This window comes from Canis lupus, chromosome 31 (assembly GCF_011100685.1).
Source record: "Canis lupus familiaris isolate Mischka breed German Shepherd chromosome 31, alternate assembly UU_Cfam_GSD_1.0, whole genome shotgun sequence".
NCBI classification, from domain to species: Eukaryota; Metazoa; Chordata; class Mammalia; order Carnivora; family Canidae; genus Canis; species Canis lupus.
The window spans coordinates 8266845-8293623 of NC_049252.1; the positions used below are offsets into that span (position 1 = coordinate 8266845).

At 36.4% G+C, this 26779-nt stretch overlaps 1 protein-coding gene and 1 pseudogene across 7 annotated transcripts in view; one reads left to right on the forward strand and one right to left on the reverse strand.

Moving 5' to 3' along the window:
• ROBO1 (roundabout guidance receptor 1) overlaps nt 1-26779 on the forward strand; it is a 1125490-nt gene that overhangs the window by 383484 nt on the left and 715227 nt on the right. The window lies entirely within an intron of this gene.
• LOC100682996 lies at nt 17716-26718 on the reverse strand (annotated as a pseudogene).

Below are 26779 nucleotides of genomic sequence, written 5' to 3' on the forward strand. Positions count from 1 at the left end.
CACAAAAATATGGATCTTTTATAATAGTTGTCCTACCCACGCATGGGGTTGTTGCAAGAATGAAAGGAAACAATGCATATGAAAAATACCAGACAAGAGTTAGTGTTTTTTTTTTTTTTGAGTTAGTTATTATACAGGGAAGCAGTTAAACATAGGAAGAGGTTTCATATGTTTTTCCTTTTCTTCAAAAGAAGTATAAACAAGAAAAGTATAGAATATGAACTTGTATGCATTCAAAAAAATTAAACATAGCAGGATTCCATTCCTGCTATATTTAAGACTTCTATCAAGTATTAAAAATTTCCTCTTAATTTTACCTGTATCTTTACCTAACTTTTAAGTTTAACAACTATATGCAAAATATTTAAAACTGAAAATTTGAAAAAAAAAAAATAAAAAAATAAAATAAAAAATAAAAATAAAATAAAAATAAAAAAAACTGAAAATTTGATGAATTATTTTTAGGAAAGATTTCAGTTTTACTTGAACAAATTTAAGGAATACAAGTGACATACTTTTTCATATTATAGTGTCCTTTCTACAATGGCATAATTTTAGAAGTATACCAGAAATCTGCACATTCATTTAAGATGCTCCCACCTCCCCAAGAAAATCTCTAAAATTTACAAGAAGGAGGAAACCATGAAAATGGTTGCATATTCAACAAAATCTAACTGTACAATGAAAGATTTTTCTGAGAAGTTTGCTCACTGACCTACAGGTGGCAGAACAATGTAGCAAATGGAAAATAGATGTGTTCTCATAGTACTTGGAAAAATCAAAGCAAAGGATTACATCTAAACTACCTTTCTGAGAATTGTGTGAGGTCAGAGAAGGGAGAGTCAGGAAAGGGGAAAAGCCACTGCCAGTTACTTTTTTCCTTTTGTGTGGATTTTGGTAAGCAAAATCCAGGCATATTCCTTGTGTTGAAATATTGAGAATTACACTTAGACTGGAAGCTTGGTATTCAGTAAGTGCTATGAACTGACTTTTCCTAAAATGTGTAAGGGAAGTTGCTTGTGTAAGTGGGCCAAAGGGATTTCACACATGGAACTTATTTGGGCTTTCCTATATTGTAGTCTTTCTACATGGGGAATTTAGGTTTCTATGTGACTAAGGATTTGCAGATTTTCTACAGCTTGCTGTATTTTAAAGTAGAGAGAAGAAAAAGACAATATCTTCCTAAACTGAGTTGTGTGGAACTCTAATGCCTTTATATTAACTAGTGTAATTGGTTTAAGACATTAATTTTGGTGATATATGCACGAGAAAAGATTTTCTCAGTTGCTTCCCACTATTTAGATTACCCTGTAGCTTGTGTAAACTCACTTCCATGAATGTTATGTATGAAATCACAGGATATTTGAAGATATTAGTTCAAAAAAAATAGGTGTGTTCTTGCAGTTTTGTATAAATTAAACACGTATTAGTCAAATCAGATTTAAAAAAGAAGGTATAAGGTGTTATTGCTGTAGTTCTCTGAAAAAAAATTCAAACTTTTTATGATATAAAATATGTACCAATATTTTCATCTGTTTGGGGGCATCTGAGACTAAATGTATGACTTACCTGTGTTTAGCAGTTTCTTTCTGGGTGAGACAGGAGCAAAAACAGTGAAAGTGGATTTAAATGGCCAAAATCAGAATAGGTTAAATGGCCAAAGTCACACGCTGCAATCCGAGTCGGATGTGGTGGGGAGTGAGGACAGCGAGTGAGACACGCTGCACAGGGTGCCTGGGGGAGAAAGGGAAGTGGATGTTTGCAGCAACGGAACACGTTCCTGTGGTTAGTGAGGGCAAGCGTGGTTCTCGGGCGTAACAGCCTCACACCTGGCAAAATTTTAGGAGATTGGTTTGTGGGAGCTCTGACCCCCCCCAGAAACCTCCATCACCAACCCCTGAGCCCATTGAATTTCAGTTTCCACCGATTGCAAATACCGTCTACTCTCTTTTAACGCGCAGATGGTAGTAATAGCAACTATCGCTTGCATAATAATGTGCAGATATTTTTAGAAAGTTATTTTCCACAAAGTCACGCTTGTGATCCTGGCAAAGAGGCTGACTTCAGTATGAATGAGTTTATCAGGTACCTTTCGAAACCACATGGACTCTCTGACTGTGGGAAGAGACAAAGGAGAGGCAAAGAGACAAGTGCAGAAAAGGAAACGTGTATCATTCATTCATTTGTTCATCCCCTCGGGGTTCTCTCTGTGCCAGGCAGTGTATTAGCACAAAGAAAACATCATCCCTGACGGCTCTCCTGAACTGCACAGCTTCCTACGACAGAGCCATATTAAACTAATAAACCCTTGGGACGCCTGGGGTGGCTCAGTGGTTGAGCGTCTGTCTTCATCTCAGGGCTTGATCCCGGGATCCTGGGATTGAGTCCTGCATCGGGTTCCCAGCCTGGAACCTGCTTCTCCCTCTGCCTATGTCTCTGCCTCTCTCTCTCTCTCATGAAAATAAATAAATAAAATCTTGAAAAAAAAAAGGAAACTAATAAACCCATAACAGTCAACTACAAATTGTCAGAAGAATGGCAAGTGTTGATCAGGGAAGGCCTCTGAGGAAGCTATATTTAATCTAAGATTTACATAGTTATATGTACTCAAACCTACAGTAGGAGGTGCCCTTATTATCCACAGTCTTTGTCCATTATCATCACCGGCATTTTATAGTGCTGAGAGGAGGAATGAATGCCCAGGCCCAGTTTAGTAGGCAGCAGATCTGAACCATGCATGCCGGCTCCAAGGGGCTTGCTTAGCCAACGGCACACTCCCAACTGGAGAGGAACAGAGAGTGCTCTGACAGGTCCCCAGAGTGGACAAATCTGGAGATCAGCTTCCTCCTCTCAGTCTTCCATAGGTCTGCTTGCCCCTCGAGCTGCACAAAGTCCCAGAGTCAGCCTCCCTGCAGGTGATCTTACTGGTTAGAAGCTCAAGGGCTCTAACTGAACAGGACGTCTGTAAATACGCTTCTGGTCAGGAGAGACTCGCCGTAGGTGGCCCCTGAGCCAGAAGTCACCTGAAAGCTGGAAATTCTCTTATCCCATTCAGACTGAGCCAGCCTTTATCTCCTTGTGAGAGAGACCAAGGACAGTAAGTCAAGAGGGGGAAAAAATTACTATACTATAGGTGACACTTCCTCCGTGTAAGATTTTTTAATTGTGTTCAGCTATTTCATATAATTACACCTAATCACATAATTCCTGTAAATTGGTGAAGTGTCATAATTTAAGTGTTTATCAAGAAATGTAGATTAAATAATTACAATGTATACCTGCAATTTATGAGTAATGATGGGCGGATTTTAAACTTTGCAAAATAGTGTAATTTGAACCTTTGTGAAAATATCTTACCATTTGTTTCCTATTTCTGACCAGTGCAACAGCTTCGAAAGCTACATAATGTAAACTTAAGGGCTACTCTCTTTCTAGGACATTCTTAACAGAGTATCCTTAAGAGACTAATGTGGTTTTAGCCTCTTCCCGGAAATCTAATATGAAATAAACTGCCTAAGAAGGAATTTGGAACTCCAGCTGTTTCTTCAGTAAAATGACCATTCCAACGTCAGAAAACTCTGTCAAAATAAATGGCGACTTTGACCCTGGAGCTTTCATTCATGTGTTAATTGTTAAGTCATGCAACACACATTTATTGGTGGCTATTATGAGTCACTGGCTGTTGTGCCAGCCGAGTGCTGGGCATCTATAAAGAACAGGATCTAAGGGAGCCAAGGAAAGAAAGAGGATGAGTAAATAGGGCATACTCAACTTTATCTTACCAAGACAGCACCTAAGAGAAGTGTCTTTCAACAGAGAGCTGATGTTTGTGACTTTTGCAGTAGAGCTGTAAATGTCAAAGCCAGCAGGAGTAGTTTAGGAGGCAAGTTACAGGTGAAATGAAGAGAGCACTTTTTTTTTAAAAGATTTTATTTATTTATTCATGAGAGAAACAGAGAGAGGCAGAGACATAGGCAGAGGGAGAAGCAGGCTCCCTGCAGAGAGCCCAATGTGGGACTCGAGCGTGGGACTCCAGGATCATGCCCTGGGCCGAAGTGAGGGGCTCAACCACTGAGCCACCACAAGCACCTCTTTTAAGAAGTTTCATAGTGAAATAGAAGAATTAAATGAGATACTAATTGAAAAGAGGTGCTGAGCTTAAGAGTGACTACTGCCCTCCCACACCCCCTCAGTGGGACTGGTTTATCCAAATCCATTTGGGAAGTACATGACAGCAAAATTTTGTCAAAAGCATTCATGCCAGATTTTTAGCTGATCCATTATTCTCATTTATTTCATCACTCCATTCTGATAAATTATTTGCTACTCTTATTCGCATTGTACAGGTGAAGAAACTGAGGTTGAAGAAGTTAAATATCTTACTCTGGATTGCTAGCTAGTAAGGAACACGACTATACAGAGCACCAGGTCTGTCAGACTCAAAGTCAAAATAAGCAGCTTTTCTATAGGTAGAATTAAACATAAAAGGATGAGAGCTTATAATCAAAAGTTCCAGGTCCCCCGAAGTATGGAGAAGATGTAATCCAATGGAGAAGTGGAGAGAGAAGACTCAATTATCCAAAGCAAAGCAGTACCATTTTAATAGAAGGGAGAGTTGAATGTAGATGTATAGATACACGTTGACAGATCCAGTGGAGGAAGTCATTGGTACTTTCATGCGATGGTTTCTATTTCTTTATAAGTTAAAGGTCCTCTGATGATAGTGCAGAGAGATGAAGGAGCCAAGATTTCAGACTGAGTGGAAAATGGTGTATAGTCTCCACCATTGGGAAGAAGAGGGAGCTACTACAGAACTGCATTTGCTTGTTCTCCTTTAGGAGCAAGTATAGGTTATTGACAATGAGTTTAGTATGGATCTGCAGATGTGAAGGCCAAGAGCTGGACAGATACATAGCTGTACCTTTGCCAAGCAAGTGACAGAGGAGATGAGTGGCACATGGAGAGCAAGAATACTGTTACAGTGTGGTTATGGTCATAGATGAACTTTAGACTAATCATGGGAGGAAAGGAAATGAAGCAAGGAGACAGCCAATAGATATGATGGAAGTTAGAAGATTCTAAGGACTGGAACTTCTGATGTAGTCCACATTTAGATATGTTTGGGGATGAGTGAAGAAACTGAAACATTTAAGTCTGCAGTTATAGTGAAGAATGACTGAATGTATTATATCAGAATTCAACCAAACTGGAAATTGCCCCCATGTATAAAGAGAGAAGATAGCCCCCAACGGGTACTATTTCTAAGAACATTTACTCTCATAGCTTCAGAGTTACATCAGTACCACAGTCTATCTTCAGCCAATTCCTGAGAGAAGGAGTAAACATTCAGGAAATACCCAGGCTTATTAAACATGTAAAACTAAAGGTAAGTTTTCTGATGTGTACTTAACATGAATAGCTGTAAAAAATGTTTTGTATGATTTCCAATGTCAATAAGTTAGGTTTTTAAAAGATTTTATTTATTTGTTTGTTTCTTTACTTCTTTATTTGAGAGAGAAAGAGAGTACAAGTGAGGGGAGGCAGGGGGAGAAAGGGAAGCAGACTCCCCACTGAGCAGGAACCCACGACATGGGGCTCAATCCCAGGACCCTGGGATCATAGCCTGAGTCAAAGGCAGATACTTCACCAACTGGGCCACCCAATGCCCCCGATGTCAGTAAGTTTTTGATAATCAAAGTATTTTATGTAAAAAGAAAAACAAGTATGATTAAGAGGTAAAATTATACAAAAATTGGATTGATTTGTCCTTGCAAATTGTGACCATATAATTTAAACTATGACAGAATACATAATTATCAGTGACTTAAATTTGTTTTCTAGAATTTTATTTATTTATTCATGAGAGACAGAGAGAGAGAGAGGCAGAGACACAGGCAGAGGGAGAAAAGCAGGCTCCATGCAGGGAGTCGGATGCAGGACTTGATCCCGGGACCCCAGGGTCACACCTGAGCCGACAGCAGACACTCAACTGCTGAGACACCCAGATGTCCCTGTTCTCTAGAATTTAATAATTCACCATTTTTAAAGTGAACATAAACCCTATCAGGGTTTTTAAATTTTCATTATATTCTCATACTTCAGAATTAGTTTTTTTTTTTTTAATTTTTATTTATTTATGATAGTCACAGAGAGAGAGAGAGAAAGAGAGAGAGGCAGAGAGAGGCAGAGACATAGGCAGAGGGAGAAGCAGGCTCCATACACCGGGAGCCTGATGTGGGATTCGATCCCGGGTCTCCAGGATCACGCCCTGGGCCAAAGACAGGCGCTAAACCGCTGCGCCACCCAGGGATCCCATCCTTCAGAATTTGGACCATGATCCATATCGTGAAAATTGCTTCTTGGCAGATGATCACTAAGATGATGATTATTATTTTTATTGTGAACTTGATATTGGGGCTTTCAACTTGTAAGTCAGAAGGAAGAAGGGACTATGAGGGGAGATACATCTGTGCGTGCTTAAATATACATAGGCGTCCACATGTGGTCACGGGCAGGCGTGTGTGCGAATGCCTTGTGTACTTGTGTGTGTGTCTATTTGTAGGCCCTTTGGTATCTTTCTCTGCAAAGAATTAGCAGTCATGATTTAACTATGCACATTTTATTTATATGGTCTTCCAGGTAAGATTTGTTGAGTAACCAAAACCATGTAAACCTCACTTGTGCCCGAGTCATGATGTGTAATCTGAAGATAGTCCATGTAAAAGTAGCTTCAGAAACGTTATAAAATCATTGGTATCAGCAGTGAGGGAATGTGCACTTACTAATTTAAAATGCCAGCATTACCACAGTTTCCTACATTTCTTTCTTTATATGTCATGGTCACATTGAATACAAGACAAGAAAGGGGAAAAAAAGGCCTAACTCTTTAGGGAGAGTGTTTTTTGAAAAGGAAAGAAATTGCATCTGCTCTGTGTTTCAGAGGCAAACCAAGAAAAGTCATCATGGTTAAGACTGGGGCAAGAGGAGCCGCATGAGTGTCTTATTCATGGCTCTGTGTTTCACATAACCACATTGTTTCCTCTGAGTGGCTGAGAAAAAGAATGGCTCTCCCCTTTTCTGGTAGCTCATTTGGAACATATAAAAGCCTTCCTCATCAGGTTGAGAAAATTACATCACTGATAAGTCAACCTTCTGTACCCTTTTGGATCCTAGTCTCTAGATAGAAAATGTGGCTTTTTTAGACATTAAGACTATTTAGGATTCTTTTGAATTCCCCTAAGAGCAATTGGATCTGATGCAATGGGTTTTTCCCCTTATCTCCTGAGCTATGAAGAGTTCTTTCATCATCACGGCGTTCGAGTTGGCAGAGTCCCTGGAATAGGTCAGAAAAAGCTCCTATGGAGATTTTTATATTATGGCATTGTTAGCTAAATTAATCCTTTTGCCTAGATTTTCTTCACTGAAGAGAAATTTTGTAAAGTTAATTGGAGTCTCAGGAAGAGAACTAACAAAAGGCAGAACTTCAGTGAGGTCAAACAGGCATATTATATCAAAACCAAAAAGATGAATTATAAGGGAGGATACTTGGCTTTTAACACAATTAAAGCTTGAAAGGAAACTTAATTTCATCTAGTCCATTCTTTTTTTCTTCGTGGTAAGAGAGTATCATGAGCATTCCTAGAGGGATAGGATACATTTTTATCTATTACTCAGGATCCACAGTGAGAAAAATTATATAGCTTTTCATGAAGTCTCTTGGTTTCAGGTATTTTGTTGGGTGGCTTCTCTTCTCCAATTTAAATATTATGTTTGAAATTCCATCAAATTTTTCAATAGTCCCTTCATCCTTCTGACTTACAAGTTGAAAGCCCCAATATCAAGTTCACAGTAAAAATAATAATCATCATCTTAGTGATCATCTGCATATTTTCCTATAAGGAAACAGAAAAGACAAATCGTCATTTTTTTTATTGTGGATTATCAGCCATCCTACTTATGATAACCTTGAGCACACTCTTGACACTGAGAACATACTTCATTTTGCTTTTTTAAAAAACTGATGAAGCTTTCTCCATATAAAGTCTCGTTTGTCCGATAAAGCTACGTTCTTATATATTTCATATACTGATTGTTTATGTTTTAGATACACATAACTCCTCATTCCTTACTAAATCACTAAATATTAAACTTTTGGTGCAAGCATTGCATATTTGTCTCATTATCATACACTGAACTAAATCTCTTTAGGAAGTAAATTCACATTTTAAAATTCATACCTATTTATATATGTATGTGTGTGTAATGGTATATATACATGTACATATGATCATATATATGTGTGTGTATATATGTTTTATATAAAATACAGATTTCTATCATTGGCACCCTCTACTGAATTTTTTTTTTTTTAAGATTTTATTTATTTACCCATGAGACACAAAGAGGCAGAGGGAGAAGCAGGCTACCTGTGGGGAACCTGATGCAGGACTCGATGCCAGGACCCCGGGATCATGACCTGAGCCAAAGGCAGATAGATGCTCAATGGATGAGCCACCCAGGCATCCCTACCCTCTACAGAACTTGATCTGGAAGGATAATCTGTTAACGAGGAAAAACAAATAAAAGAATGAAAGAATAATCTGTTAACTGGTCTTGCCACTAGATGGCACTGATTTGCCTTTGAAAGCTGCTAAGGACATTTGCTTAATTGAGAACAATTATTTTTTTTAATCAAGAACTATATCACCTTTCTTAACTAATAAGCTTTTAAGTTTACAATGAGTTTTAATATTCACAAACATCTGATATTACTTAGAGCAACCATAAAAAGTTAACATTTTTAATCCCTCCAACTTTATAGTATATGCAGAAAAAGTAGAATTCAACATTGTACTTATACATTTTTTAGTCTTCCCAGTCTTTTATTAGTATCTTCTAAAAAGTTATCCATTCCTTTTTACCAGTTTAAAGTAACTATTGATTCAGGAGTTAAAATTTTGAGTTATTTAATAGACCCTAGTTATGCATGTGTGCCTATCAACTTCTCTTTAGAGAAGATATTTGTTTGCTTTTTCTCCTTTAACTACCTATAACAAATTTTATATGATTGTTTGCTTTTGTCCTGTTTGCCTGAATTTTTGGTTTAATTGGGATTACTTTGTAGATAGGAAGTTAATTTTTATCTAACACCAAGATGCATAATAAGAAAATGTTATTATTTTTAAAAGACAGACATTTATCCCCTCCAAATTAAGATTCATTGTAAAGTATATCAAAAGAAATATTGGAAATATTTGTCTTGGTTCAACCTTCATTTGCCCTCATGTGGAGTATTGAAGGCTGGCAAATACGATAGAGCAAATTAGCTTAGGATAGGACATGTCCATTAGATACCCCAATGCTTCAGACTAAAGAAAGAATCTATGTCAGGATTCGAAACCCTGGAAGTGTGCATCAAAATTATGTGTGGAGCTTCTTAAAAGGATAGAAATACAATCTACCCTACAGATCTATTTATTGAATCAGAAACTGTTGATTGAAAGCTTGACGATCTGCAGTGGCTACAGACTGCTCTGGGATGCAACCAGAGATAAAAACTACTGGTCTTCAAAGAGAAGGTTTGATTCAAGAGTATCATCGTATTTAAATATCCTGCACCATGGCTTAACCCTCTGGAATCTGGAGCCAGCTTGCTCCCAGCATTTCTACTCATTATCTCTGTGACTTAAAGCAAATTACTTATAATGCTGTGCCTCAGGGTTTTTTTTACTATATAATAGTGACTATAAGAGTATCCAAGTTATATGAGATCATTTGAGGGATAATTGATCAAATCCATGTAAAATGATTGAAATTTAGTCTTTAGTAGGGGAAAGCTAGTAGCAGTAGTAGTAGTAGTAGTATCATCAGTACTGTTGCAGACATATAGCTGCTCTATATGTTGATGAGCTATCAATTTGTATAAATTTACTTTTGCTATATTTATTTTTATTTTATTTATTTTTTGCTATATTTTTACTTTGAGAATCACATGGATTAATGTTATAAAGACAAGTTTGGGGAAAATGAGGTAACAATTTTAAAAACACACAAAATCTTCTTTAAGTTATTTCACATGCTTCTGGAGTCAATAGGAAATTGGTCACAGAGAATTCATTTATGGATAGTCAGGAATATATTTCATGTCTTTTTCCTTCTTCTTTTTTCATTGTCATTTAAGACTTGCTCAGAAATCCTATTTATGCAAGTTTTTAAAAAGTAATGTATTTCATGTATAAAGGATTAACATTCTCATACAGTCATCAAGACGTTGGGCCAATATTACATAATTAAGAAAGAACTCTTCACAGGGATTCCTGGGTGGCTCAGCAGTTTGGTGCCTGCCTTCGGCCCAGGGTGTGATCCTGGAGTCCCAGGATCAAGTCCCACATCAGGATCCCTGCATGGAAACTGCTTCTCCCTCTGCCTGTGTCTCTGCCTCTCTCTCTCTGTCTCTCATGAATAAATAAATAAAATCTTAAAAAAAAAAAAAAGAAATAAAGAAATAACTCTTCGCAAAAGAAGAATTTAGTAATTAAAACTTACTGAAACCTGAAGTAGGGAATGTTTGGATTACAAACAAAACTTTTAGTGGCCGAGTGGTTAAGGCGATGGACAAACAAAACTTTTAAAGAGCACATATTTTACAATATCTCATACTATTGCCTTCGGTTCCACTGCCATAAATGGAATCCAAAGAGTATTCCACAGTCTGCATGAAATTATCTTTCTTTTTTTTATCTGTTGATTAAAGTTTCCCTGTTCCTTCAGTCTCAACTCAAGTATCACCAACTCTAGAAACCCTCAGTGGGCTCCCTATCCACTTACTCTGAAGGCCATCACTACTACCATTTATAGGTCTCTTAGAGTATCCCAATTTATAGTGCTATTTAAGATCATTATATATAGCTGCCACATCCGAGTTGGATTGTACACTTGGAAGAACAAAAAGTCATGACTGATGTAACTTGGTATTTCTAGCCCCAGTATAATGTGCTTCTTAATTTAAAAAATTACCATGTTGATAAGAATTTTTTAGGCTAAATGGGTGATAGGTGTTAGGGAGGTCGTTTGTGATGAGCACTGAATGTTATATGTAAGCGATGAGTCACTAAATTCTACTCCTGAAACCAATATCACACTATATGCTAACTAACTACAATGTAAATAAAAAATTGACATGCGGACACACACACCCAGATACAGAAAAAAATTTTTAGGATCTTCTTTTAATGCTAGATATATTAATATTAATGAAACTGGCAAATTCTAGCTTATTAAAATAACTGATGCTTGAATAATCATTTTCATAGTTTACTAGGTAGGGTGGGCAAAAAGTGAGAAACCTGGCATTTGAACCATCAGGATCATGGATATTTGATAATTAGAATCCTCGCATTAAGGTCAACATTAACTACCAAAACAATAATAACAGAACTAGTTTGGAAACAACTCATAGGCAGACAAATTGAACCAACTTCAAATTATGTATGTATATGTATTAGTAGCTTTATAATTTTAATGACTGATGGTATATTTTCTGTGACCGTTGATATTACTCATGATATGATGTCACATATCAATTATGGTTCTTTGCTTGAAAGCTTAACCAATTATTGAATTTTTTAAATGATTTATTTATTTATGTGAGAAGAGAGAGCAAGCTATGTGAGGCAGGTGGAGGGAGAGAGAGGGAGAGAATCTGAAGTAGACTCTGCTGAGCAAGGAGTCCAACATGGGGCTTAATCTCACAACCCTAAGATCATGACCTAAGCCGAAATGAAGAGTGGGACACTTAACCGACCGAGCACCCAGGCAACCCAAACCAATTATTGAATTAAGAAGCTTTTTAAAAAACTGTGTACACAAAATACATTTCTTGATATTTACTTTCCAGAATTTAGCCATTTATTAAATGCAGAAATAAAGTAGAAAGGCTTATTTTGACTTTATGAATTATAGGAGCAAAGTATGTTTTTGATATTTATCAAAGAGTTAATTGAGTGGTTCATTTGCTCTGTCATCGTTATATTGTTATAGCATGTTGATGTGTGATTTAGTTTCTATTAAGTGTTGCTAGAAGATTAATCTAGTTTAAGATGCTGACTAGGCAAGCAAAATGTTTGCTCACTGCAAGCATTTTTATAATTAACTTAGCACAGATAAGTAAAGAGGTAATCTTACAATAACATAGAGGATGATATTACTGGTGTCTGAAGAAATACATTTTAAATAGCCATTCATTGATATATAAGTGGATATTTGTAGGGGGGAGAAAGGGCTCTAGCTTGATGTTTAACCATGTCAAAACTTCCAGTATATTTTTTTTTGGTATTTTTCAATTTACATGGCCAAAAAAATATTGAAAGCAGCAAAATAATGTTAGTGCAATACATTACTGACTTATAATGGCAAAATGTGTGAGTGGTTGTAATATTATATAGTAACTTATGCCTTTCCAAATGTAGGAAGACCATTATTCCATCCTAAAAATTATAGGCCAAGTTGGAGAAAAGAAGATATTTTATTTAAATTCCTACATTTCTGCAGTTTGTCTCCTTTCTTGAAGTGGAATCTAAGTCTCAAATATGCAAGTACTTTTAAATATATAGTGAGGCTTCTGTCATGGGAAAGTATAACTAAAGCACACCCAGACACACCTTGGATTCCAATGTATGTGTTGAAATCCCAGGACAGATTTACAGGAAGAGAAAGTATTATCTGGAGAATTGGCAAATTATGGGGAGCTTTCCCAATCACAAAGCACAACTGGCTTCAGATGTTTCTAGGATACCAATTATGACCCCTTTGGGATATTAGTCTTCTGAAACTAGATGCAAAGTAGAGAGAGACTATAGTCAAGTAGAATCTTTTCTCTGACTTTTACTTATTCGTTTGGACCCCTGATGGCTAATACTCTTGAATTGTACTTCATTTTCTTGTACCAATAATAATAGTGAACACTTACATACTGTTTGGTTTGTGCCAAACACTATTCTTAGTGTTTTACAGTATTAGAAAACTGAACTTCATAATGTCCATATGGATGGTATTATTTTCACAATCACATTTTACAGATGAACTGAGTCAAAGAGAATAGCCAATTTGACCAAGATCACACAAAGGAAATCTGTTCTAGAGACTGCTCAAAACCAATATTTGAAACCACCAAAACACACCAGCAAACAAACTCTAATCTTATTTAGATTTGTTCTGTGAATGCGAAGAAGAAACCAAAAAAGTTTGTATGTAGAATGCTATCTCCTCCTCTTCATTTTTTGTTTTATTTTTGCTTGCGATAGTCTGTAAATTGAACTGAATCCACTTACTCAGTTTCAGAAAATCAGGAACCATCTCTCATATTTTATATGTACAGAAATGCCTTCTGGCTCCCCAGCCAGAGGAGGTTAATGCTAGATGTTAGCAATTACACTTAAATGAGACTCATTTCAAACAAAGTAAAAATTAAGGAATCTGATTTGGCAATATGTTGTGTTTTTAGAAGTCTTGTATTCTCTCCAAACCACCTTGTCCTCGGGGAATTCCTTACCTTACAAGTAGGCTTATGGCAAGTCTCGTTCAAATTGGTATTTTGACTGTGTAAATGTAGCCTCTCAGTAGTTGCAATTTTCAGTTAGGTAAATACTTTAGATAAACAGCTTCATTATTTTTTCTGTATAAGTGAGGATAATTGTATAAATTATAACTAAATTCTGTATAAACTATGATCTCCTTGTAATTACCACAATTAATGTTTTTAATTGACATAATGATGCACTTTTTAGCTTAATACCTGAGGCATTTCCATTAACTCTCTGCCATGAAACATATATTGCAGTTGCTCATTGGGTATATGTCCTGTATATCACTTGTTTGCCCTGTAAGTATATATAGAAGCCTCTTGATTTACAAACTGGTGGGTTCTGAAAGGTTATTGTCAAACCTTTTTAAACCCAAAGTAACATCATTTAGGTATGTACTTTCACTACCTGCTAGAGACAAGAATAGAAAAAAAAAAATAGAACATGTGTTTGAAAGTTATTCTTTAGGTTAAAGAATTTTCTTAAATTTTTATTTATTTTTTAAATTTTCTTAAACTTTTAAGGTACAATTCCTTATTCCTTCTATTTAATGTTTGATCCTATATTGATCATGGAGACAAATTTCTTCAGAAGCAAGTATAAAAGGGAAAAATTAATGAATCCAAAAGTTTAACAGATCCACCACCATATTATGTCTTCCTGATTGCTCAGCTCATGTGAATACATAAGAAAAAGAGTCAGTTCCTTTTGGCCAAATTTGAAAGTACCTAGGAAAAAGGCATTTTGTATTAATCCAGAAAAAAAAAATATGGCCTGAAGCCAGGTTGCAACTAGAGGGGGTCTTGAAAAATTCTATTAGCTCTAGTTTTCTAAGAAATTCTCATATTCTGGTTGGTCTGATGAACCTGCCCTGAATGCCCTGAAACTCTCTTCTGGTCATTGCTTTCCTTGACAAATGGAAAGACAAACCTACAGACCAGTATACTGACTGGTCTGAAATGTCAGAATTAGAAAAATAGTGGCAAATCCAGATATCAGTAAATACAAGGACATAAATGACAGAGTAGAAGCAGTGACATGAGAGGTTAAAAAGTTGGGTGATACTAAATCATGAGCCTCCTAGAGATCTACAATGAAAAATATATTTACTTTGGGTGACTACTCTCCTGTCAGCTTTTTTTTTTTTATGAGTCTTGTATTCTTAAACCTCAAGGAGGTTGAAAGCCTATGCTAAAAATAATAAGATGAATACCAAGAAGGGGATGTCTGCACTTTCATAAAAGCATCTGATGTATTTCTGAAAGATGTTAGGTCTTCGTATTAAGATCTGCTCTATTAATGAATTATGTCTAACAGTGGTTTAAATCTGAGGTCAAAAGATTAATTGTGAGCATTTCTTCTGAAATGTCTTCTCTCCGCTAAATACAAATTTAAATACTGTGGATGTTGTATGAATGGGAAATGGATTTTCTGAGTTCTTAGACTTAAGTATAGAACTGGAACCCTGACAGGTGGTATTTATGGAAATCCTATTTGTGGGTAGTGTTTTTGAAAATAAAATACATTTTTGAAAATGGTGATTCCATTCCTTCACACACTTTCCACTAAGATCTAGATACCAGTGACTCCAAAATTCATTCTGTTGCAATGGTGACCATTACCTGTTGGAACAGATGACTCGTGAGTTGTGGCAAATGTGTCAAAATAGCCACAGTAAGCCATAGCAAGAGGTGGAGCTGATGAAAAATCTATAAAGGGTGGTCAGTGGTGCTGAAAGCACTGCTATGACTGGAAACCCTGAATTGTTATTGTGCCAGTCAACGTATTTAAGTGATATAATCCAGAGTCCTCAGCTATATAATTGTAAAGCAGAGATGTGGGATATAGCACTGATCTAATGCTGAAATTTTACTAAGCAGCTCCTGTGGAATGATAGAGATGCAAAGTGATCAAGGATACTGGTATGGAACAGTACAGATGTTAAATCAGGCCTTTGGAAGAGAACCGAGAAGAAAAGATCAGGAGTTGATTGAGATACGATGAAAAAGGCAAGAGCCTGCATATCTGGATGAGATTAAGCGGCAGCACAGAGTGCAGTAATGAGTGGGGAAAATAAGAAGTTCTGACTGTTCCCTATGATTCTTTTTGCCATATAAACTGTGGTGAGGATCAAGTGTGACTGTACATGTTGAAAGTGTAAAGGAGTCCTTGGTATATGGTTAGTACTCAATAAATTCTATCCAATAGTGGTGGGGGTGGTAGCAGTGGTGGTTATAGTCGTAGTCGTGACAGTAGAAAGTAGAGGTTGTGGCAGCAACAGTGGTAAGTATTGTAGTGCTTTTCCTAGACGATGGCAAAAAGTTATTTTTTATTTCTTTGGGACCTAACTTCTGGTACATCCCCCACACTGCCACCATTGCCCTCTCCCTAAAACTTCTAAGAACCTCCTATTGACTGAATAAATCAGGATTTTTTTAACTGGGTATAAAAGAAACCCCTGCCTTTACCCTAGCACTTCTGTGTCCACACACTTGGGGAATTGAGGATTTAAGCAGGTAAAAGATCACCAGATACAACCATATTGCCCTTCCCATCGCTTCATAACAGAGTAAGCAATCCCATGACTACTCCAAGTATGGTTTCTCATACTGGGATTATTTTGTGTGCATGTGTGCATTGATGTGTGATATGTATGTTTGCATATTCTCTGTGAAATTAATTCTTTCAGATTCAAACTAGTCAGAATTATTTTTTTTCCTCCTTTTGACTGCTTTAGTCATGTGTCTACTATAGCATTTCTCACATAACCTAGCAATTTGTCTGTCTTTCCCACTAAATCCTTAACAATTTATCTCAAGGACTCAGAACAGTACTTCATATCTAATATCAACTAGCTAAATGTTTGGAGAATACTGAATGCTACAGTCTGACCATAAAATAACACATTCAGTTAGTTAAATTGTTTCAATGTACTTTTGCTTTGGTCTCACACTTTTTTTTCTCATACCTTTACTAAGTAGACACTTAGGAAAACAGTTTATCAGTAAAGCAAACTGCCTACTTATTACTAAAGAGTCAACGTTATTCAGTGGTACAAGTTGAAAAGTTAATATTGATCCTTTTAACTCTTTCTACATAGTACACCATCAGTAGATTGACTAATTTAGAAATAGCTTGAGTTCTCTTCAATATGTGTTATAGTTATGTTCCATGTATTTGAATTTAAAATGTGTATAAATGGGAAATTAATCTGTCAAATTTATAAGCAAGAAGCATCCATAAATCTTTTTAGTTGATGAATTGCATGGTAAAGGCAAGAGAACAGAAAAGGAAAATATAATTTGTCTAGACACTGTTTTTTTTTTCCCCCCTATGACTTTCTGGCATGATTCGAGTATTAAAGGAAAGTAAACCTAACAATTTACTGGGATACTTCCATTTCTATTTAAGAGTCTTGCAATTCAAAAGGAAGAAATTCAGCAAAAGGAAGATTTAGCAGGAGGATGCTCTGTTCACAATTACCTTTGTTGGTATTTTTGTGTATTGGAATTAACTCAGCAGGGGCAGAGGAATGCTTAAAATGGTAGCTGGCTTCTTCCTTGTTGCAAAGACATATGTCTTCATTTGTAATTACCAGAAAAACAGGTTGCACATACTATACTTTAAATCATTTTCCCAGCAATGGGAACTAGTACAAACATGCATGAAAAGGGCACACCATACTCTCCTTTTAATTTCCCACCAGTTTTTTTTTTTTTAAATCAAATCCCTTTAATTAGAAATAATCACTGGATCGTTTGTTAGCTTTTACATAGCTTTGTCTTTCATTGAAAAAAAAGTGAAGATGTCATAAAAATAGACCTGGTATTCAAACAGCTGAATTGAACAGGAGTGAAATGAATACTCACCAAAACTCTTATATGGAAAGAACTATCCTAAAATAATTAAGAACCAAAAGGAACCAAAAACTCAATTTTGTAAAAGTAAAATATTTTTGGCCTTCACTTTACCATTACTCAGAATCAAACAGACAAATTAAAACCAGCAACAACAAAAAGGATTTTGCTTAATGTGGGAAGCATAGCCAGAAATCTATGGGCTGCTTAATTACTATCCACTACATAGGCGATTTAAATTCAAATGAGATTTTGACATTTAAAAGAATATCAATTTATACAGTTGCTCTTTTATTTATTTTTTATTTATTTTACTTTATTTATTATTTGTTTATTTTTTACAAGAAGGCCTTTATTTGTAAAAAAGCCAAAGGGACTTCTGGGGCATCAGGACTGGCAGGCCAGCTCAGAGGTCGGGTACATTTGGGCAGATGCGATGAGTTCTCTCTGTCAACCCGGGTTACTTCCAGGACAGTTGACACCGGTTCAAAGATGGGATAAGTTTCCTGGCCTCAGCCTCCAGCAGTACTTGGTCAGCATTGGGAGTTCATCACTGCTGCCTACGGTTATGCTCCCCAGGATCCCTCTCTTGGCCCACCCTTGGGGGCTGAGAACCCTAAAGGACCTCTTCGGTGGTCCAGCAGGTGACACAGGGCAGCTGGGTAGGGGATGTCCCCAGGGTGGGGTTCAGTGCACTTTTGCAAGGGAGCCTTCTGAATGGAAGGAAACTCTGGCTACTGTCCTCATCATTGAGGATGAGAAGGCCACCTCCCTCAGTGACTGGCACCCCAGCCCGGAGGCTCCCGGCCTCGGGATCTCTCCGCCCTGCCACCTCCCCTTCGTCGCTCCTCCTCCTGGGGATCCACCACCGACACCCATTTGAACACCCACATGAAGGGAAGTGGCGCCCACAGTCACCCAGCGTTCCCCCCATCGCCAGACCTCGAAGGTCGCCATCAGCGTCTTGGTGTCATCCTCGGCCGGGCTCCGGGTCTTGGCTCGTGCTGTGGGGGCCGGACGTGGCCAGGCCTGCGCTGCTGCCCCTCCCGGAGGCGGCCGGGATCTGGAAAGTAAGCCCGTCCGCAAAGGTGAGTGATCATCGGTGCTCCTGAAAGTTCTTTATCTACGTTTAATTTTATTTGTCCCTGTTGTCTCTGAGATCACTTGAAGTAATATATCTGAAATGCCAGAGGCAATATAAAACTACAAAGCAAAATTGTTTTCTTTAGCCGCAATTTACATTCGTCTGGTAGAGGCCTCGAACAGCATTTTTATGAGTTTTTTTCGAGATGAAATTCACATGCCTTTGCACTTCACCCATCTGAAGTGTATAGTTTTCAGTGGTTTTTAGAATACTCATGTACAACTGTACCTTGTTCAACTTAGAACATTTTCATCACTTCAAAAAAAATTCCTGTGTCCTTTAGTTATTGCGCATCTGTTTTCTAATATCACCAGCCCTGAATAATCAGTGATCTACTTCCCGTCTCCATAGAATCGCCTATTCTGGATATTTCATATAAATTCAGTCTTATATAGGTTTTGTGTGTGTGTGTGTGTGTGTGTGTGGTGTCTTTCTCTTAGAATTTATTTCTCTTAGCATTCTTTCTCTTAGGTTTCAAGGTTCATCCATATTGTAATGTGTATCTGTTCTTTTTTGGTTCTTTTTTTTTCCTTTTAAGATTTATTTATTTTGGAGAGAAAGGATGATGATGTGCACTGGGGGTAGGGTGGGAGTTGAGTAAGGAGAGGGAGAGAGACAATCTCCAGCATATTTTCTGCTGAGCAGGGAACTGGAAATCATGACCTGATCCAAAATCAAGAGTCGGTGGCCTAACAACTGAGCCACCCAGATGCCCCTGTATTTTGTTCCTTTTTATGGCAAATTAATATTCCATTACATGGATATACCATACGTCTGTTGATAACGTGGGTTGTTTCCCTCGTTGGAATTGTGAATAAAGCTGCAGTGAAAACTTGTGTATAAGATTTCGTGTGGGCATTTTTCTTGGGAGAAGAGTTGCTGAGTCAAACCTCCATGTTTAAATTTTGGAGAACTGCCAGGATGCTCAAGATGACTATACCATTTTGTTTGCCCACTACAGTGTATGAAGAATCTAATTTTTCTGTATCCTCGCCACTTATTATTGTCTGTATTTTCCATTATAATCACTTTTTGTTGCTTACACCTTTGTCATATCCAAGACTCCATGGTAAAATCTGAAGTCATGTAGTTTCTCCACTGTGTTTCTTCTAAAAGTTGTATAGTTTTAGCTTTTATATTTAGGTCTTTGATTTATCTTTAATTTTGTATATACTGTAGGATAAGGGTCTAATGTAATTCTTTTGCATTTGAATATAGAAAAGTCTCAGCACTATTTATTTAAAAGATTGCTTTCCTTGTTGAACAGTCTTGGTACCCTTGTTGAAAATTGGGTGGCCAAAGACACATGGATTTATTTTTGAACTCTTGATTCTATTTATCAATCTATCTTATGTCACTACTGTTGCAGGATTTTAGGCTTCTTATCTCACAGAGTCTTCCCGAAAAAAGGGGGAGGTGAAGTGAAAGTTTATTAAGTGAAGGTGAGAACAGAAAAGAAAAAAGAGCCCTCTAGGTAAGAGTTCGGAATAGGTTGCCATTAAGGGCTTTTATGGTGGGTCTTTCTTTTGTAGGAAACTGACCAGGGAACTTGGTAAATTTCTTATCAATATCATGTCTATATTTATTTTTTTTAAAGATTTATTTATTCATGAGAGAGAGAGAGAGAGGCAGAGAGACAGGCAGAGGGAGAAGCAGGCTCCATGCAGGGAGCCCGACCTGGGACTCGATGCCAGAACTCCAGGATCGCGCCCTGAGCCAAAGGCAGGCGCGAAACCGCTGAGCCACCCAGGGATCCCCCCATGTCTATATTTAGAACAAACATGGTGGACTCCTATCTATCTTGAGAACAAAGTACTCTTGTAGGTATCATGTCTATTTCTCTACATCTGGGATTTCTATGAGCCTGGTTACATAGCCCCCTGGGTGACCATAGCCACTTCACCCCCTACCTCTTTCCCTACCTAGCCTCACCTATCCATTACTCACTACTATACTGTCCTGATTATAGTTGCACATCATAAGTTTTAAAATTTGGAAATATGAAGCTTCCAATTTTGTTCCTTTACAAAGTTATTCTGTTTCTTTTCAATTTCTTGTAATCCACGTGAATTTTTAAATTAGCTTGCCAGTTTCTACAAAGAAGCCAGCTGGGATTCTAATAGGGATTGCATTGAATCTGTACATCAATTTGGAGAGTATTGCTATCTTGCACAGGGGTGCGCATATGTGTGCAGTAGACATATATATTTCTTTTTTCTTTTTTTAATGCAAGTAATTAACATACAATGTATTGTTGGTTTCAGAGGTAGAGGTCAGTGATTCATCAGTCTTATGTAATACCCAGTACTCATTACATCAGGAACCCTCCTTAATGTCCATCACCCACTTATCGCATCCCCCCCCATCTCCCCTCCAGTAACACTCAGTTTTTTTCCCACAATTAAGTCTTTTATGGTTTGTCTCCCTTTCTGATAATGATTGTGTTTTATTTTTTCCTCTCCTCTCATCTGATCTTCTGTTTTGTAGAATACTGGTATCCTAACAGTATTAGATCTTTAGACCCATGGATATGAGATGTTTTTTCCACTTATTTAAATGTTCTTTCATTTCTTTTAACAATATTTTGTAGTTTTCCCAGTATAAATTTTGTACTCCTTTTGTTAAATGTATTTGAGTTTATTTTTTGATGTAAATGGAATTTTCATTATTTCATTTTTGGATTACTTACTGTAATTGTATAGGAACAGAACTGATTTTTGTGTATTGTTCTTGTATTCTGCAGCCTTACTAAGCTGACTTAGTTCTAATAATCTTTTAGTGAATTGCTTAGGATTTTCATATAAGAGATCATATCAACAATAAATAGGATAATTTTGTATCTTCCTTTTTGATACTGATGCCTTTGATTTCTTTTTCTTACCTAGATGTCCTGGCTGGAACCTCCAGCACAGTGTTGAATAGAAGTGAAGGGAACAGATGTGTATCTTTTATCTACTCTTAGGCAGAAAGGACTCAGCCTTTCACCAGTAATCATGATGTGGAATTTTTGTAGATGTCCTTCATCAGTTTGAGGAGACTCTTTTCTATTTCTATTGTATGTATGTATGTATGTATGTATGTATGTATTTATATCATGGAAAGGTGTTGAATTTTTTCAAATACTTTTTCTTTGTCTATATAGGTGATCATGGTTGCACATCTGGCTCCTCCCAGAGAGCCTGCCTCTCCCTCTATCTATGTCTCTGCCTCTCTCTCTGTGTCTCTCATGAATAAATAAATAAATAAAACCTTAAAAAAAAACAGGTTTGTTAGAATTTCCCAAGGAGGCCATCTGGGCTTGGACCCTTTGGAGAGCATTTTAAATTTTCTAATTTAATCTCTACATGTAAAATTATGTTTCTTCTTAAGTCAGTTTTAATAGTGTGTCATCTTAGGACTGCATCCATTTCATCGAAGTTACTTAATATACAAGCATATATTCTACAATTTTAATTTTTTTTAGTGGTTGGTAGCACTGTCTTCTCTTATACTTCTGATTTTAGTAATTGGAGTCTTCTCTCTTTCTTCTTCCCTCACTACTCCCACCCTACCTCTCCTTTTGGTCGGTTTGGCTAAAGGTCTATCAATTATGTTGAATTTTCCAAAGAATCAGCTTTTGGTTTCATTGATTTTCTCTATTTTTTCTCTTCTCTAGTTCAGTATTTCCACTTCAATCTTAATTATTTATTTCCTTCTGTTTGCTTTACGTTTACTTTGCTCTTCTTTTTCCTCTGTCTTAGGTAGGAAAGGTTATTATTAATTTGAGATCTTGCTGCCTCTGTGTATGTGTTTATATCTGTGTATTTATATATATTTAATATGTATTCTATATAAATATAAGCATCTATAGATATAAAATTTCACTTCCCTCTGAGCATTACTTTAGCTAAATCCCATAAGTTTTATTATAATGTGTATCTTTCTTTTTATTCCTCTCAAAGTATTTTCTGATTTCTCCTGTGATTTCTTCTTTGACCCACTGGTAATTTAGAAGTGTTGTATAATTTCCACATAATTATGCATTTCCCAGGTTTCTTTTTCTACTTTTATTCCATTATGATTGGAAGACATGCCTCATTTTATCATTATTCTTTTTCTACATTAATGAGGTTTGTTTTATGCCTAGCATATGGTTGATCCTAAAAAAAGTTTCATTTACATTTGAGAAGAAAAAATATAATTTTACTGTTGAGTATTCTATAGGTGTCTATTAGTTTCAGTTGGTTTGTAGTAATATTCAAGTCTCCTATTTTCTTTTTATTAATTCTTTTTTATTTGAGAGAGTGACAAAGAGAGCACAAGCAGGAGGAGGGGCAGCAGGACAGGGACAAGCAGACTCCCCACTGAGCAGGGAGCCTAATGTGGAGCTGGATCCCAGGACCCTGGGATCATGACCTGAGCTGAAGGCAGATGCTTAACCTACTGAGTCACCCAGATGCCCCAAAGTCTCCTATTTTCTTGTTAATTTTCTTACTAGTTGACTGTCCATTATAGCAAGTAAAGTATTAAAGTTTCCAACTATTACTGAAATGCTGAACCTGGATGAACATTTGGCTAATGCTATGTCTGGTAAAGAAGTTACTAAAATTCTCTCTGGGCCTCAATATCCTCATGAATATGAACAAGCATTTACTTCTAGCTTATCTTCATGGGCTTCTTACCACTTTGTGACTCTATCACTTTTATTAGACCTCGGGCATAAATGAAACAAATCTGTAACTCATGAATTCTTATGCTAAAATACCACATATGTTTTACTTTCCCTTCAAAGATTTCTTAGTGTTACTTTCTCAAGTAGAATCAGAATCTGAAACCTTAGGAAATCAAGACAGAGATCTAGTTAGGTTGGTCACCAACTATTGCACTATATAGTATGTTGTTTGGATGTTATTAAACCTGTGGAATGTTAATATTTAGACCCAATTGATATTATTTTCCCAATGAAACTTTGGGGTCTTAAATTGAATTATTATTCAGTTATAACCAGGTCTATTTTGGAGCGAAACTTGGAACTTTGATTATAAGTTTCCTGAGTTCTGTCCCTTTGGAAAGGGGAGGAAACATACAAACATTAGCTTGGCCATATGCACATGAAATTTCTAAAGTATTTGTCCCTTCTCCCTCAAAAACATAAAATATATGACTCACTGGTAATGTTTGCTGACAAGCATACCATATAGTGTCAGCCAAATGCCTGCCTGTATTGTTGCCATTAAAGATACAAAACTGTTTATAATTCAAAATCCGTCACAAATATGACCTCCAAAGGGATGCCTTCTCCAAATCCCAACAATCACTTTACTAGTCTTCCGTCCCCAAATTACTTTGTTCATACTTATGACACTTTTTACACAGTTGTGTTTCTTATCTGCCCTGCCTACCTCAAAAAAACAAAACAAAATGAAACTGGATGTTTAGAAGGAAAACTTTACCTCAGAAGTAAGAAGTGGAAATAAATGCATACATTTTAATTTTAACCTAATTTATTGTCATTATGGGCATGATAAAAGATGTTTCTGGTATTTGTGTTATTATCTATGCTTATCTCAAAGTAACAAGAATAATATAGTGTGCAATCTATCCTACCTGAGCCCTTTACTCACAGTCTACTACATTTAGGTTGTTTTTTTATTTTTTTTTATTTTTTTTATTTTTTTTTTTTTTTACATTTAGTTTTAAGCTCATGGTTCACTCAGCACCTTTATTGAAAATGAGCATCTTTATTTCTTACTGGTCTGCTCAGGTGAGTGGCCAACTACTTTTCTTCCTTGACATAGGAATGTTATATGCTATATTTGTTGTTACACTTTAGCAAGACTTTGTTGTCTGGTGCTGCCTGTGATGGCTCCCTGTAAGTTCACCTGTTGGCAGGATAATCTCTCACCTTGTCTCCTCCACAAGGGTTCCAAAATGTTTTTTGCTAATAATACTACGTTGCCATTTATTGTCTGTAGTTGAATATATTGAAATTATTTGACATGTCTGATGTCACTTAGAAGTTAAATCCTTTATTAATTTGGTGACCAGAAGATACTCTTTTGCTATTATGTCATCATCATCTGATACAGTTTGTTGAGAGGATAATTTAGGCTCTGCTGCATGCAAGCTAATACTTGATCTTGACTGTCACCAGAAATATTTTAAGTCCAACAAACATGCTGACATATTAGAGAAGTTTGGGTTTTCCACAGAATCCTAATATCAAGCAGTGTAAGTGTTCAGTGTCTTTTAAGGCAAACACACTTTTTACTGTTTAATGTGTGTTTATTGAAATATTTAGAAAATAAAACTGAACACAAAGGAAGAATTAAAATACCCATTCATCTTTTTTGTATTATCAATACTTGAATATAAATATTGTTAAAGTTTGCAGTATACTCCTTTCCAGATTTCTGTGTGTTTGTCTGTATCTATTTATCTATAAAACTATATCTATCTACACATACTTTTGATGTTAAAAAAAACTACATACTATTTTGTGGAATTTTTTTTTTTTTTACTCATCACCATATTCTGAATTCCAAGAAAACATTAAATTAAATTGAGTATTTTGACTGTCTAAAGTTCAAATTTCATAATTATCATAGCCACAAAGTATCTATTAGAAAACTGTTTCAACTCTAACTATAAAGTGTAACCCAGCTCTTCTTTCTGAATAATTATTCAGAATAATCATTAGTACAGTAAATATGCATATGATTCTAGAATATGTTTCATTTTGCAAAATGATAATTTTTAAATGATATGCCTCAGTGATCTAAAATGGTGAACATATTTGTGTAGTTCTTTTTAGGAAATAAAGCTTTACATTGGAACCTTTTTAATTTAGGAAATTTTATTTAAAGAGTCAGGCTTCATTTGGAAAGTTGATGTTCACATAACATTGTAAAACTTCTGAGAAATGATTTGATCTCACACAGAAAAAAAATAAAGTCTAGAAATATTCACTTAGATGCTAAATATTTATGTAGACTACTGTTCAAAGTGTATGTGTACAGACATAAGAGAAAGAAATAGGACTTTTGGGGGGAAAAAGCACTTTAAAAAAGTGCTTTAGGTTTTGATAAAACTTATAAAATGAAACTGAGAGCCAGCCTGCGTGTTTAAGACATAATTTCCTACACCGTCATAACAGCAGAATTCAAAAGCAATCCCAATATATTTCTATTCATCCCACTGAGATTTCAGACCTATAAGAGATTGAAACTATGAGAAAACAGCATTTAGAGAGTCCTTAGTTCTGGTCAGAAAGATCCATAGTTTTGTCATCATCAGAAGCCACTTTCATTAAGCCACCGTCAGCCCTATGTTGTAGAAATGTAGTATGGTTTTAACTCAAAAGTAACCAACATACAGCCATTAACATCAAAGACAAGAAAGTAAATTCAGTAACTTTATATCAGTGCATCTATTTATCTAGGATTTGGGGAATATAAAACTGACTTTAATTAAACACTTCTCAAAAATTATTCTTGACAAATGAATCCCCCCCGCCATCTGAACTTTCCGTTAATATTTTAGTATTCTGGCCAGTTGTAGGATCTCCCATATTTCAAACCAATGCCATATTAAGTCATCAAGTATCTACAAAGTGCACCAGTATGCAAGGCACAATGAAACACTGAAAAATATTTGTAGATGTTTGACAATAGTGAAAAAAACAATAGTAACCTTAATAAAAGTGGAAGCATCTTATAAACTGTCCAAACTTTAAAGAACTGTTTCAGGGAAATTGCTGATGGCCCTGGAATGCATAGCAGGGCAAGGAGACAGCCAGAGAGCTACAGCCTTACCACAGTCGGAATGCGGTCACTCGAGTTATCATCTCACGATTAGGAAGTGGCTAAGGTATGGTTTAGATAACTCCAGTGAAAGCAAAACAGCGTGGGTCTTTATCTCTTTTCCTATTTTGTGTGCCTGAAGGGACAGGTTTTGAAAACCACTGAGTTGCCTCCCATTCAGAGGTACCACGCAGGGTAATTAGACCCAACAGCCAAAGTGAAAGACTTCACTCTAGTGAGACAGTCAGGAATTGTTGCCCCCTGAGAGCAAAAGTCATCTACACAACACAAAGAGAGAAGAGAAGTGAAATAAAAGAAGACAGGGCTTACCTGTCGGATTCTTCATTGAGTCGCATGTCAACTGCTTAAGCCTCTGTTTCAGTGAGGAAATGCCTCTCAGGGACTTTAAATGACTAA